The sequence below is a fragment of the Pleurodeles waltl genome, chromosome 4_1 (genome assembly GCF_031143425.1).
Source record: "Pleurodeles waltl isolate 20211129_DDA chromosome 4_1, aPleWal1.hap1.20221129, whole genome shotgun sequence".
NCBI classification, from domain to species: domain Eukaryota; kingdom Metazoa; phylum Chordata; class Amphibia; order Caudata; family Salamandridae; genus Pleurodeles; species Pleurodeles waltl.
This window is the reverse complement of record NC_090442.1, coordinates 906,500,624-906,513,830: the sequence shown is the minus strand read 5'-3', so window position 1 is coordinate 906,513,830 and position 13,207 is coordinate 906,500,624. Positions and strand designations below refer to the sequence as shown.

General features: G+C 44.6%; 3 non-coding genes across 3 annotated transcripts; all 3 read right to left on the bottom strand.

Annotated features, from left to right (window-relative positions):
• Nucleotides 1-3,588: 3,588 nt before the first annotated feature.
• On the bottom strand, nt 3,589-3,670 carry TRNAS-GCU (transfer RNA serine (anticodon GCU)). Its single transcript has one exon. It is a non-coding gene; the product is annotated as a tRNA-Ser (tRNA).
• A 3,907-nt stretch (nt 3,671-7,577) lies between these two features.
• On the bottom strand, nt 7,578-7,659 carry TRNAS-GCU (transfer RNA serine (anticodon GCU)). The gene has a single exon. It is a non-coding gene; the product is annotated as a tRNA-Ser (tRNA).
• Nucleotides 7,660-11,756: 4,097 nt separating this feature from the next.
• TRNAS-GCU (transfer RNA serine (anticodon GCU)) lies at nt 11,757-11,838 on the bottom strand. Its single transcript has one exon. It is a non-coding gene; the product is annotated as a tRNA-Ser (tRNA).
• Nucleotides 11,839-13,207: the final 1,369 nt, after the last annotated feature.

Below are 13,207 nucleotides of genomic sequence, written 5' to 3'. Positions count from 1 at the left end.
TGCAGATTCTGATTGCTGGCTATAGTTTGTGGTGTCTCTTGTTATTCCTACATCTCCCCACTTGGATTGTTTTTCTATGCAAACCAGCAATATTTCCTTCTGAAGGCCATTATTTTCTTCACAGTGCTAGTTGGAACAGGAATTACATGTGCCTTTTTTTGGAGTTATAGTTATCACCATTTCCTGCTCATCCTTGGATATTTGGGTGGTTTACGCTTATTTTGATGTGGAGCTGATACCTCTTACTTTGAAATTTATTACCCAATCTTTGGCTGGGTATTCTGGTTGTACTGATTTCACGGTGACCTGTCCGGTTGTGCTGGTGAATGTGAGGGTGGTTTCGATATAGTTATGCGACACAGTAAGGACACAATACGTCTGCTGCTAAAAGTGGAGGTGACATTTGGGGGGGCAGTGAATAGTTTGTGAACATAAATGCAGAGCCCCAACATGTTTCCTATGGCCCTATTTCTGCATATCAAGATTGCCATAACCTTTCTCTTTCACTAATCTACACTTGCCTATTTGTGAAGATTTTTTTCGTCTCCTTTTCCAACTTCATCTTTGTTTTCTTATCTCTATTTCTCCTTTCTTCCTTTTCTGCCTTTCTATCTTTCACTGGGTCATGGTCTGTTGGTGAAAAATAAGCCCCAAACTCCTAAACTGAGTGCAGGTTCCCACCACAGACAAACTAAGTGGTGGTAGCTGGGGGGGAGGAGTGTTGGGGGAGATAGGGAATCTGTGTAAAAGCCCTGGAATGGATCCACTCCTTCCTCTCCGGGAGGACTCATAGGGTCAGACTCCCACCCTACACATCCAGACCCACAGGAGTCAACTGCGGAGTCCCCCAAGGATCCTCTTTGAGTCCAACTCTTTTCAACGTATCTATGGCCCCAATCGTAGCCATCGTCAGAAGCCATGGAATGAACATTGTGTTGTATGCTGATGACACACAACTCATCTTCTCCCTTACCGAAGACCCAGACATGGCCAAAAGGAACTTCCACTCAGGAATGGAAGCCGTCGCCACCTGGATGTGAGAAAGCTGCCTCAAGCTCAACTCTGACAAGACCGAGCTCATCATCTTCGGAAACGCCACCTCAGCATGTAATGACCTCTGGTGGCACACATCCCTCAGCACCCCCCCACACCGAATGAGCACGCCTCCAACCGAGGCATCATCCTCTACTCCTCCCTATCCATGACCCGTCAGGTAAACTCAGTCTCCTCCTCCTGCTGGCACATACTCCGCAAACTTTAAAATGTCTTCAGGTGGATCCCAGCAGACTGCTGCAGGACAGTCCGCCACGCCTCAGTCACAAGCAAGCTCGACTATGGCAATGCTCTCTATGCCGGTACCTTGGAGAGAAACATCCAAAAACTACAACTCATCCAGAATACCGCCGCTGGACTGATCCTGAACCTCCCACACCGAGAACATATCTCCCAACACCTGAGGACCCTTCAGGCTCCCGGTTGAGAAATGAACCTCCTTCAAGCTACTCACCCACACCTACAAGGCCATACACAACGTCAGACCAGCCTACCTAAATCCCCTCGTCTCCTTCCACACCCCTGCCAGATACCTCCGCTCTGCCTAGCTGGCCTTGGTCACCATCCCCCGCATTTGTAAAACCACCGCAGGTGGATGATTCTTCACCTACATTGCAGCAAAGAGCTGGAACAACCTCCCCTTGCACCTCAGACAAAGCCCATCGCTTATTACCTTCAGGAAGTACCTCAAGACGTGGCTCTTCGGATGAAGCCCCCCCCCCCACCCCCCTCCAGTGCCTTGAGAACCTCAAGGGAGAGTAGCTGCACTTTATAAAAACTGATTGATTGATTGAAGGGTTAGCATACTTTGCATAGGCGTGAGGTCTCACCTCTGGAGAGCCAGACAGCTAATACAATCTCATCTGGATGGAAATGTGCTGCATATGGCATATTACACCTGGTGGGGTAGGTTGGCGCTAGAGGTAGCTTGTTAAATCCTTGGGTAAAGGAAGCCTTACACTAACAAAAGGCAACATTGTGTTATGTGTAGCTTACAAAAGCGTGAGTCTTCTGCCTAAACTGCCTAAACATAAAGGGGGTTATTCTAACTTTGGAGGAGGTGTTAATCCGTCCCAAAAGTGACGGAAAAGTGACGGATTTACCACCAGCCGTATTACGAGTCCATTATATCCTATGGAACTCGTAATACGGCTGGTGGTATATCCGTCACTTTACCGTCACTTTTGGGACGGATTAACTCTCCTCCAAAGTTAGAATAACCCCCAAAGTGTTTGTGTGTATGCTCGTAATGTTCTCAACTATACTCATGATAGTCCCACTACACATATGTGTGAGGTCTCAAGATCTGACGTCACTTCCTGCAAAGTCATGGCTTCTGATGCCACTTTCTCTGATGTCACATGTGATGTCACGTGCCAGGATTTCACTCAGACTGCCTAACTTGTTTAGTCCCCCACTTCTATTTTTAGGACTTGTGCCCTGTGCAACACTCTGCAGCAGGTGCTTTTGAATCGTAAGTTAGTGCTAAACACAGCGCCCCCTAAAGGTCAGTGCATCCCTTCCCCAAACATCCCAAGCGCCACCCCCGCCCGCCACCCATCCCCCTTCTCCACCCAGCACTGCCCTAAAGCCGGCCTCGGAGGCATCTTTCACTCTTCATCTAAAATGCGAACCATGGTCAAATGGGCAGATCAGATTTCACTTTCATGGAAGGAAGGAAGACACAAATTATTTGTTTCTCCCTGTGCCTCATTTTGCGTGTTTGTTAAGCCCATCTATTGTCAGCTGCTGCGATGTGGGTTTCGCTGCTATCTTTCCCTTTATCTTGTGATGAAACAGATAAATTGGGGAAAACGAAGTCGGAAAATTACACGTTGGCAAAAAGTAAAAAATTAGGAATGTTATGCACGGAAGATTCGACTCCTATAGATCACGAATGAGCAACATGTAATATATAGAAAACGTCCCTATTGAATAAGATGAATTCGTTATACCATAGCAGGTGCACGAATATTACGACTTGCTGAAAGTAATATACATTTATTGTGCTGGAAGTATATCAGAGTAAGTAAAAACCATTCAGATATGGAGTACAAAATTATCTTAAAAGCGGATTCAAACCCACGCCCCGAAAAGACTTGATTGTTAATACAATTATTTAGGGCGCTCGGCCACTCTAACACTGAGATAGAACAGTCACTTATCTGAAAATAGATAGCACGTGTCACATCTCATGATTTGGATGGAGTTTTGCTTCTATATTCCTTTTCACATAGTGCTGAAAGACTTAAATTGGTAATATAAAATAATAAACTTTGACAAAAAAGAACAACCCTAGGCAACTAAGTCTGTCAACAATGAGTAAATGTTGTATCCATTTATAGGAAACGTCCTTAATGAAGAAGATGAACTTGTCACCCTAATGCCACAGCAGGCGCGCGAATGCAACGTAATTTCCAATTGTAACCTGAAATCAACAATTATAATGCTGGGATATATTGGTGTAATGCTCCTTGGTCTCTCTTGTTCAGACCAAAGGCAAAGCCTAAGTAATTACAAAACAGATCGGGGAACCGACGAAGGTGGGATTCGAACCCACGCGTGCAGAGCACAATGGATTAGCAGTCCATCGCCTTAACCACTCGGCCACTTCGTCAGATGACAATTGACCGTGCACCTTTAAATACAAATATATCTCACAGGCCACGTAGTATGTTTTTGTTGTTTTGTTATTATTTATGTTTTTACTGAGATGGTAACTTCACTAAATGTCATTTTTACGGCAACGTCTAGATTATGATCTTGGAGATCATTCCTCCTACTATATTGTGGGGACAACTTTACTTAACAACACCATCACCCCGACGAAGAAGCATCTCAATTCTTCTCAACCTACCTACTGCAGCAATGCTGCAAAATTTGTGATGAACTGTATAATAAGAAAATATCACACAGTAGCTTTTTTCTTATGCTCTTAGGTCTGGGAGACTGAAGTAATTTAGAGTTATGATAAGTATGAAATTAGAGGTCATGTGTCCTTATTTAGCATTGGCTCATTCAGGGTGAAGGTTACAGTGCATAGGTGAGCTGACAAGTCAGTGTTTCTGTAAACAAGAAAGCCAACTAGGCTGTGCAAAGGACTAGTTAACAAGCAGAGTCTAGTGCAGATTCTGATTGCTGGCTATAGTTTGTGGTGTCTCTTGTTATTCCTACATCTCCCCACTTGGATTGTTTTTCTATGCAAACCAGCAATATTTCCTTCTGAAGGCCAATATTTTCTTCACAGTGCTAGTTGGAACAGGAATTACATGTGCCTTTTTTTGGAGTTATAGTTATCACCATTTCCTACTCATCCTTGGATATTTGGGTGGTTTACGCTTATTTTGATGTGGAGCTGATACCTCTAACTTTGAAATTTATGACCCAATCTTTGGCTGGGTATTCTGGTTGTACTGATTTCACGGTGACCTGTCCGGTTGTGCTGGTGAATGTGAGGGTGGTTTCGATATAGTTATGCGACACAGTAAGGACACAATACGTCTGCTGCTAAAAGTGGAGGTGACATTTGGGAGGGCAGTGAATAATTTGTGAACATAAATGCAGAGCCCCAACGTGTTTCCCATGGCCCTATTTCTGCATATCAAGATTGCCATAACCTTTCTCTTTCACTAATCTACACTTGCCTATTTGTGAAGATTTTTTTTGTCTCCTTTTCCAACTTCATCTTTGTTTTCTTATCTCTATTTCTCCTTTCTTCCTTTTCTGCCTTTCTATCTTTCACTGGGTCATGGTCTGTTGGTGAAAAATAAGCCCCAAACTCCTAAACTGAGTGCAGGTTCCCACCACAGACAAACTAAGTGGTGGTAGCTGGGGGGGAGGAGTGTTGGGGGAGATAGGGAATCTGTGTAAAAGCCCTGGAATGGATCCACTCCTTCCTCTCCGGGAGGACTCATAGGGTCAGACTCCCACCCTACACATCCAGACCCACAGGAGTCAACTGCGGAGTCCCCCAAGGATCCTCTTTGAGTCCAACTCTTTTCAACGTATATATGGCCCCAATCGTAGCCATCGTCAGAAGCCATTGAATGAACATTGTGTTTTATGCTGATGACCCACAACTCATCTTCTCCCTTGCCGAAGACCCAGACATGGCCAAAAGGAACTTCCACTCAGGAATGGAAGCCGTCGCCACCTGGATGTGAGAAAGCTGCCTCAAGCTCAACTCTGACAAGACCGAGCTCATCATCTTCGGAAACGCCACCTCAGCATGTAATGACCTCTGGTGGCACACATCCCTCAGCACCCCCCCACACCGAATGAGCATGCCTCCAACCGAGGCATCATCCTCTACTCCTCCCTATCCATGACCCGTCAGGTAAACTCAGTCTGCTCCTCCTGCTGGCACATACTCCGCAAATTTTAAAATGTCTTCAGGTGGATCCCAGCAGACTGCTGCAGGACAGTCCGCCACGCCTCAGTCACAAGCAAGCTCGACTATGGCAATGCTCTCTATGCCGGCACATTGGAGAGAAACATCCAAAAACTACAACTCATCCAGAATACCGCCGCTGGACTGATCCTGAACCTCCCACACCGAGAACATATCTCCCAACACCTGAGGACCCTTCAGGCTCCCGGTTGAGAAATGAATCTCCTTCAAGCTACTCACCCACACCTACAAGGCCATACACAACGTCAGACCAGCCTACCTAAATCCCCGCGTCTCCTTCCACACCCCTGCCAGATACCTCCGCTCTGCCTAGCTGGCCCTGGTCACCATCCCCCGCATTTGTAAAACCACCGCAGGTGGATGATTCTTCACCTACATTGCAGCAAAGATCTGGAACAACCTCCCCTTGCACCTCAGACAAAGCCCATCGCTTACTACCTTCAGGAAGTACCTCAAGACGTGGCTCTTCGGATGAAGCCCCCCCACCCCCCTCCAGCGTCTTGAGAACCTCAAGGGTGAGTAGCTGCACTTTATAAAAACGGATTGATTGATTGAAGGGTTAGCATACTTTGCATAGGCGTGAGGTCTCACCTCTGGAGAGCCAGACAGCTAATACAAATTCATCTGGATGGAAATGTGCTGCATATGGCATATTACACCTGGTGGGGTAGGTTGGCGCTAGAGCTAGCTTGTTAAATCCTTGGGTAAAGGAAGCCTTACACTAACAAAAGGCAACATTGTGTTATGTGTAGCTTACAAAAGCGTGAGTCTTCTGCCTAAACTGCCTAAACATAAAGTGTTTGTGTGTATGCTCGTAATGTTCTCAACTATACTCATGATAGTCCCACTACACATATGTGTGAGGTCTCAAGATCTGATGTCACTTCCTGCAAAGTCATGGCTTCTGATGCCACTTTCTCTGATGTCACATGTGATGTCACGTGCCAGGATTTCACTCATACTGCCTAACTTGTTTAGTCCCCCCACTTCTATTTTTAGGACTTGAGCCCTGTGCAACACTCTGCAGCAGGTGCTTTTGAATCGTAAGTTAGTGCTAAACACAGCGCCCCCTAAAGGTCAGTGCGTCCCTTCCCCAAACATCCCAAGCGCCACCCCCGCCCGCCACCCATCCCCCTTCTCCACCCAGCACTGCCCTAAAGCCGGCCTCGGAGGCATCTTTCACTCTTCATCTAAAATGCGAACCATGGTCAAATGGGCAGATCAGATTTCACTTTCATGGAAGGAAGGAAGACACAAATTATTTGTTTCTCCCTGTGCCTCGTTTTGCGTGTTTGTTAAGCCCATCTATCTACAGCTGCTGGGATGTGGGTTTCGCTGCTATCTTTCCCTTTATCTTGTGATGAAACAGATAAATTGGGGAAAACGAAGTCGGAAAATTACACGTTGGCAAAAAGTAAAAAATTAGGAATGTTATGCACGGAAGATTCGACTCCTATAGATCACGAATGAGCAACATGTAATATATAGAAAACGTCCCTATTGAAGATGATGAATTCGTTATACCATAGCAGGTGCACGAATATTACGACTTGCTGAAAGTAATATACATTTATTGTGCTGGAAGTATATCAGAGTAAGTAAAAACCATTCAGATATGGAGTACAAAATTATCTTAAAAGCGGAGTAAGGGGATTCGAACCCACGCCCCGAAAAGACTTGATTGTTAATACAATTATTTAGGGCGCTCGGCCACTCTAACACTGAGATAGAACGGTCATTTATCTGAAAATAGATAGCATGTGTCACATCTCATGATTTGGATGGAGTTTTGCTTCTATATTCCTTTTCACATAGTGCTGAAAGACTTAAATTGGTAATATAAAATAATAAACTTTGACAAAAAAGAACAACCCTAGGCAACTAAGTCTGTCAACAATGAGTAAATGTTGTATCCATTTATAGGAAACGTCCTTAATGAAGAAGATGAACTTGTCACACTAATGCCACAGCAGGCGCGCGAATGCAACGTAATTTCCAATTGTAACCAGAAATCAACAATTATAATGCTGGGATTTATTGGTGTAATGCTCCTTGGTCTCTCTTGTTCAGACCAAAGGCAAAGCCTAAGTAATTACAAAACAGATCGGGGAACCGACGAAGGTGGGATTCGAACCCACGCGTGCAAAGCACAATGGATTAGCAGTCCATCGCCTTAACCACTCGTCCACTTTATCAGATGACAATTGCATGCGCACCTTTAAATACCAATATATCTCACAGGCCACTTAGTATGTCTTTGTTGTTTTGTTATTATTTATGTTTTTACTGAGATGGTAACTTCACTAAATGTCATTTTTACAGCAACGTCTAGATTATGATCTTGGAGATCATTCCTCCTACTATATTGTGGGGACAACTTTAATTAACAACACCATCACCCCGACGAAGAAGCATCTCAATTCTTCTCATACCTACCTACTGCAGCAATGCTGCAAAATTTGTGATGAACTGTATAATAAGAAAATATCACACAGTAGCTTTTTTCTTATGCTCTTAGGTCTGGGAGACTGAAGTAATTTAGAGTTATGATAAGTATGAAATTAGAGGTCATGTGTCCTTACTTAGCATTGGCTCATTCAGGGTGAAGGTTACAGTGCAGAGGTGAGCTGAAAAGTCAGTGTTTCTGTAAACAAGAAAGCCAACTAGGCTGTGCAAAGGACTAGTTAACAAGCAGAGTCTAATGCAGATTCTGATTGCTGGCTATAGTTTGTGGTGTCTCTTGTTATTCCTACATCTCCCCACTTGGATTGTTTTTCTATGCAAACCAGCAATATTTCCTTCTGAAGGCCAATATTTTCTTCACAGTGCTAGTTGGAACAGGAATTACATGTGCCTTTTTTTGGAGTTATAGTTATCACCCTTTCCTACTCATCCTTGGATATTTGGGTGGTTTACGCTTATTTTGATGTGGAGCTGATACCTCTTACTTTGAAATTTTTGACCCAATCATTGGCTGGGTATTCTGGTTGTACTGATTTCACGGTGACCTGTCCGGTTGTGCTGGTGAATGTGAGGGTGGTTTCGATATAGTTATGCGACACAGTAAGGACACAATACGTCTGCTGCTAAAAGTAGAGGTGACATTTGGGGGGGCAGTGAATAGTTTGTGAACATAAATGCAGAGCCCCAACGTGTTTCCCATGGCCCTATTTCTGCATATCAAGATTGCCATAACCTTTCTCGTTCACTAATCTACACTTGCCTATTTGTGAAGATTTTTTTCGTCTCCTTTTCCAACTTCATCTTTGTTTTCTTATCTCTATTTCTCCTTTCTTCCTTTTCTGCCTTTCTATCTTTCACTGGGTCATGGTCTGTTGGTGAAAAATAAGCCCCAAACTCCTAAACTGAGTGCAGGTTCCCACCACAGACAAACTAAGTGGTGGTAGCTGGGGGGGAGGAGTGTTGGGGGAGATAGGGAATCTGTGTAAAAGCCCTGGAATGGATCCACTCCTTCCACTCCGGGAGGACTCATAGGGTCAGACTCCCACCCTACACATCCAGGCCCACAGGAGTCAACTGCGGAGTCCCCCAAGGATCCTCTTTGAGTCCAACTCTTTTCAACGTATATATGGCCCCAATCGTAGCCATCGTCAGAAGCCATGGAATGAACATTGTGTTGTATGCTGATGACACACAACTCATCTTCTCCTTTAACGAAGACCCAGACATGGCCAAAAGGAACTTCCACTCAGGAATGGAAGCCGTCGCCACCTGGATGTGAGAAAGCTGCCTCAAGCTCAACTCTGACAAGACCGAGCTCATCATCTTCGGAAACGCCACCTCAGCATGTAATGACCTCTGGTGGCACACATCCCTCAGCACCCCCCCACACCGAATGAGCACGCCTCCAACCGAGGCATCATCCTCTACTCCTCCCTATCCATGACCCGTCAGGTAAACTCAGTCTCCTCCTCCTGCTGGCACATACTCCGCAAACTTTAAAATGTCTTCAGGTGGATCCCAGCAGACTGCTGCAGGACAGTCCGCTACGCCTCAGTCACAAGCAAGCTCGACTATGGCAATGCTCTCTATGCCGGCACCTTGGAGAGAAACATCCAAAAACTACAACTCATCCAGAATACCGCCACTGGACTGATCCTGAAACCTCCCACACCGAGAACATATCTCCCAACACCTGAGGACCCTTCAGGCTCCCGGTTGAGAAATGAACCTCCTTCAAGCTACTCACCCACACCTACAAGGCCATACACAACGTCAGACCAGCCTACCTAAATCCCCTCGTCTCCTTCCACACCCCTGCCAGATACCTCCGCTCTGCCTAGCTGGCCTTGGTCACCATCCCCCGCATTTGTAAAACCACCGCAGGTGGATGATTCTTCACCTACATTGCAGCAAAGAGCTGGAACAACCTCCCCTTGCACCAAAGACAAAGCCCATCGCTTATTACCTTCAGGAAGTACCTCAAGACGTGGCTCTTCGGATGAAGCCCCCCCCCCCACCCCCCTCCAGTGCCTTGAGAACCTCAAGGGAGAGTAGCTGCACTTTATAAAAACTGATTGATTGATTGAAGGGTTAGCATACTTTGCATAGGCGTGAGGTCTCACCTCTGGAGAGCCAGATAGCTAATACAATCTCATCTGGATGGAAATGTGCTGCATATGGCATATTACACCTGGTGGGGTAGGTTGGCGCTAGAGGTAGCTTGTTAAATCCTTGGGTAAAGGAAGCCTTACACTAACAAAAGGCAACATTGTGTTATGTGTAGCTTACAAAAGCGTGAGTCTTCTGCCTAAACTGCCTAAACATAAAGGGGGTTATTCTAACTTTGGAGGAGGTGTTAATCCGTCCCAAAAGTGACGGAAAAGTGACGGATTTACCACCAGCCGTATTACGAGTCCATTATATCCTATGGAACTCGTAATACGGCTGGTGGTATATCCGTCACTTTACCGTCACTTTTGGGACGGATTAACACTCCTCCAAAGTTAGAATAACCCCCAAAGTGTTTGTGTGTATGCTCGTAATGTTCTCAACTATACTCATGATAGTCCCACTACACATATGTGTGAGGTCTCAAGATCTGATGTCACTTCCTGCAAAGTCATGGCTTCTGATGCCACTTTCTCTGATGTCACATGTGATGTCACGTGCCAGGATTTCACTCATACTGCCTAACTTGTTTAGTCCCCCCACTTCTATTTTTAGGACTTGTGCCCTGTGCAACACTCTGCAGCAGGTGCTTTTGAATCGTAAGTTAGTGCTAAACACAGCGCCCCCTAAAGGTCAGTGCATCCCTTCCCCAAACATCCCAAGCGCCACCCCCGCCCGCCACCCATCCCCCTTCTCCACCCAGCACTGCCCTAAAGCCGGCCTCAGAGGCATCTTTCACTCTTCATCTAAAATGCGAACCATGGTCAAATGGGCAGATCAGATTTCACTTTCATGGAAGGAAGGAAGACACAAATTATTTGTTTCTCCCTGTGCCTCGTTTTGCGTGTTTGTTAAGCCCATCTATTGTCAGCTGCTGCGATGTGGGTTTCGCTGCTATCTTTCCCTTTATCTTGTGATGAAACAGATAAATTGGGGAAAACGAAGTCGGAAAATTACACGTTGGCAAAAAGTAAAAAATTAGGAATGTTATGCACGGAAGATTCGACTCCTATAGATCACGAATGAGCAACATGTAATATATAGAAAACGTCCCTATTGAATAAGATGAATTCGTTATACCATAGCAGGTGCACGAATATTATGACTTGCTGAAAGTAATATACATTTATTGTGCTGGAAGTATATCAGAGTAAGTAAAAACCATTCAGATATGGAGTACAAAATTATCTTAAAAGCGGATTCAAACCCACGCCCCGAAAAGACTTGATTGTTAATACAATTATTTAGGGCGCTCGGCCACTCTAACACTGAGATAGAACAGTCACTTATCTGAAAATAGATAGCACGTGTCACATCTCATGATTTGGATGGAGTTTTGCTTCTATATTCCTTTTCACATAGTGCTGAAAGACTTAAATTGGTAATATAAAATAATAAACTTTGACAAAAAAGAACAACCCTAGGCAACTAAGTCTGTCAACAATGAGTAAATGTTGTATCCATTTATAGGAAACGTCCTTAATGAAGAAGATGAACTTGTCACACTAATGCCACAGCAGGCGCGCGAATGCAACGTAATTTCCAATTGTAACCAGAAATCAACAATTATAATGCTGGGATATATTGGTGTAATGCTCCTTGGTCTCTCTTGTTCAGACCAAAGGCAAAGCCTAAGTAATTACAAAACAGATCGGGGAACCGACGAAGGTGGGATTCGAACCCACGCGTGCAGAGCACAATGGATTAGCAGTCCATCGCCTTAACCACTCGTCCACTTTATCAGATGACAATTGCATGCGCACCTTTAAATACCAATATATCTCACAGGCCACTTAGTATGTCTTTGTTGTTTTGTTATTATTTATGTTTTTACTGAGATGGTAACTTCACTAAATGTCATTTTTACAGCAACGTCTAGATTATGATCTTGGAGATCATTCCTCCTACTATATTGTGGGGACAACTTTAATTAACAACACCATCACCCCGACGAAGAAGCATCTCAATTCTTCTCATACCTACCTACTGCAGCAATGCTGCAAAATTTGTGATGAACTGTATAATAAGAAAATATCACACAGTAGCTTTTTTCTTATGCTCTTAGGTCTGGGAGACTGAAGTAATTTAGAGTTATGATAAGTATGAAATTAGAGGTCATGTGTCCTTACTTAGCATTGGCTCATTCAGGGTGAAGGTTACAGTGCAGAGGTGAGCTGAAAAGTCAGTGTTTCTGTAAACAAGAAAGCCAACTAGGCTGTGCAAAGGACTAGTTAACAAGCAGAGTCTAGTGCAGATTCTGATTGCTGGCTATAGTTTGTGGTGTCTCTTGTTATTCCTACATCTCCCCACTTGGATTGTTTTTCTATGCAAACCAGCAATATTTCCTTCTGAAGGCCAATATTTTCTTCACAGTGCTAGTTGGAACAGGAATTACATGTGCCTTTTTTTGGAGTTATAGTTATCACCCTTTCCTACTCATCCTTGGATATTTGGGTGGTTTACGCTTATTTTGATGTGGAGCTGATACCTCTTACTTTGAAATTTTTGACCCAATCATTGGCTGGGTATTCTGGTTGTACTGATTTCACGGTGACCTGTCCGGTTGTGCTGGTGAATGTGAGGGTGGTTTCGATATAGTTATGCGACACAGTAAGGACACAATACGTCTGCTGCTAAAAGTAGAGGTGACATTTGGGGGGGCAGTGAATAGTTTGTGAACATAAATGCAGAGCCCCAACGTGTTTCCCATGGCCCTATTTCTGCATATCAAGATTGCCATAACCTTTCTCGTTCACTAATCTACACTTGCCTATTTGTGAAGATTTTTTTCGTCTCCTTTTCCAACTTCATCTTTGTTTTCTTATCTCTATTTCTCCTTTCTTCCTTTTCTGCCTTTCTATCTTTCACTGGGTCATGGTCTGTTGGTGAAAAATAAGCCCCAAACTCCTAAACTGAGTGCAGGTTCCCACCACAGACAAACTAAGTGGTGGTAGCTGGGGGGGAGGAGTGTTGGGGGAGATAGGGAATCTGTGTAAAAGCCCTGGAATGGATCCACTCCTTCCACTCCGGGAGGACTCATAGGGTCAGACTCCCACCCTACACATCCAGGCCCACAGGAGTCAACTGCGGAGTCCCCCAAGGATCCTCTTT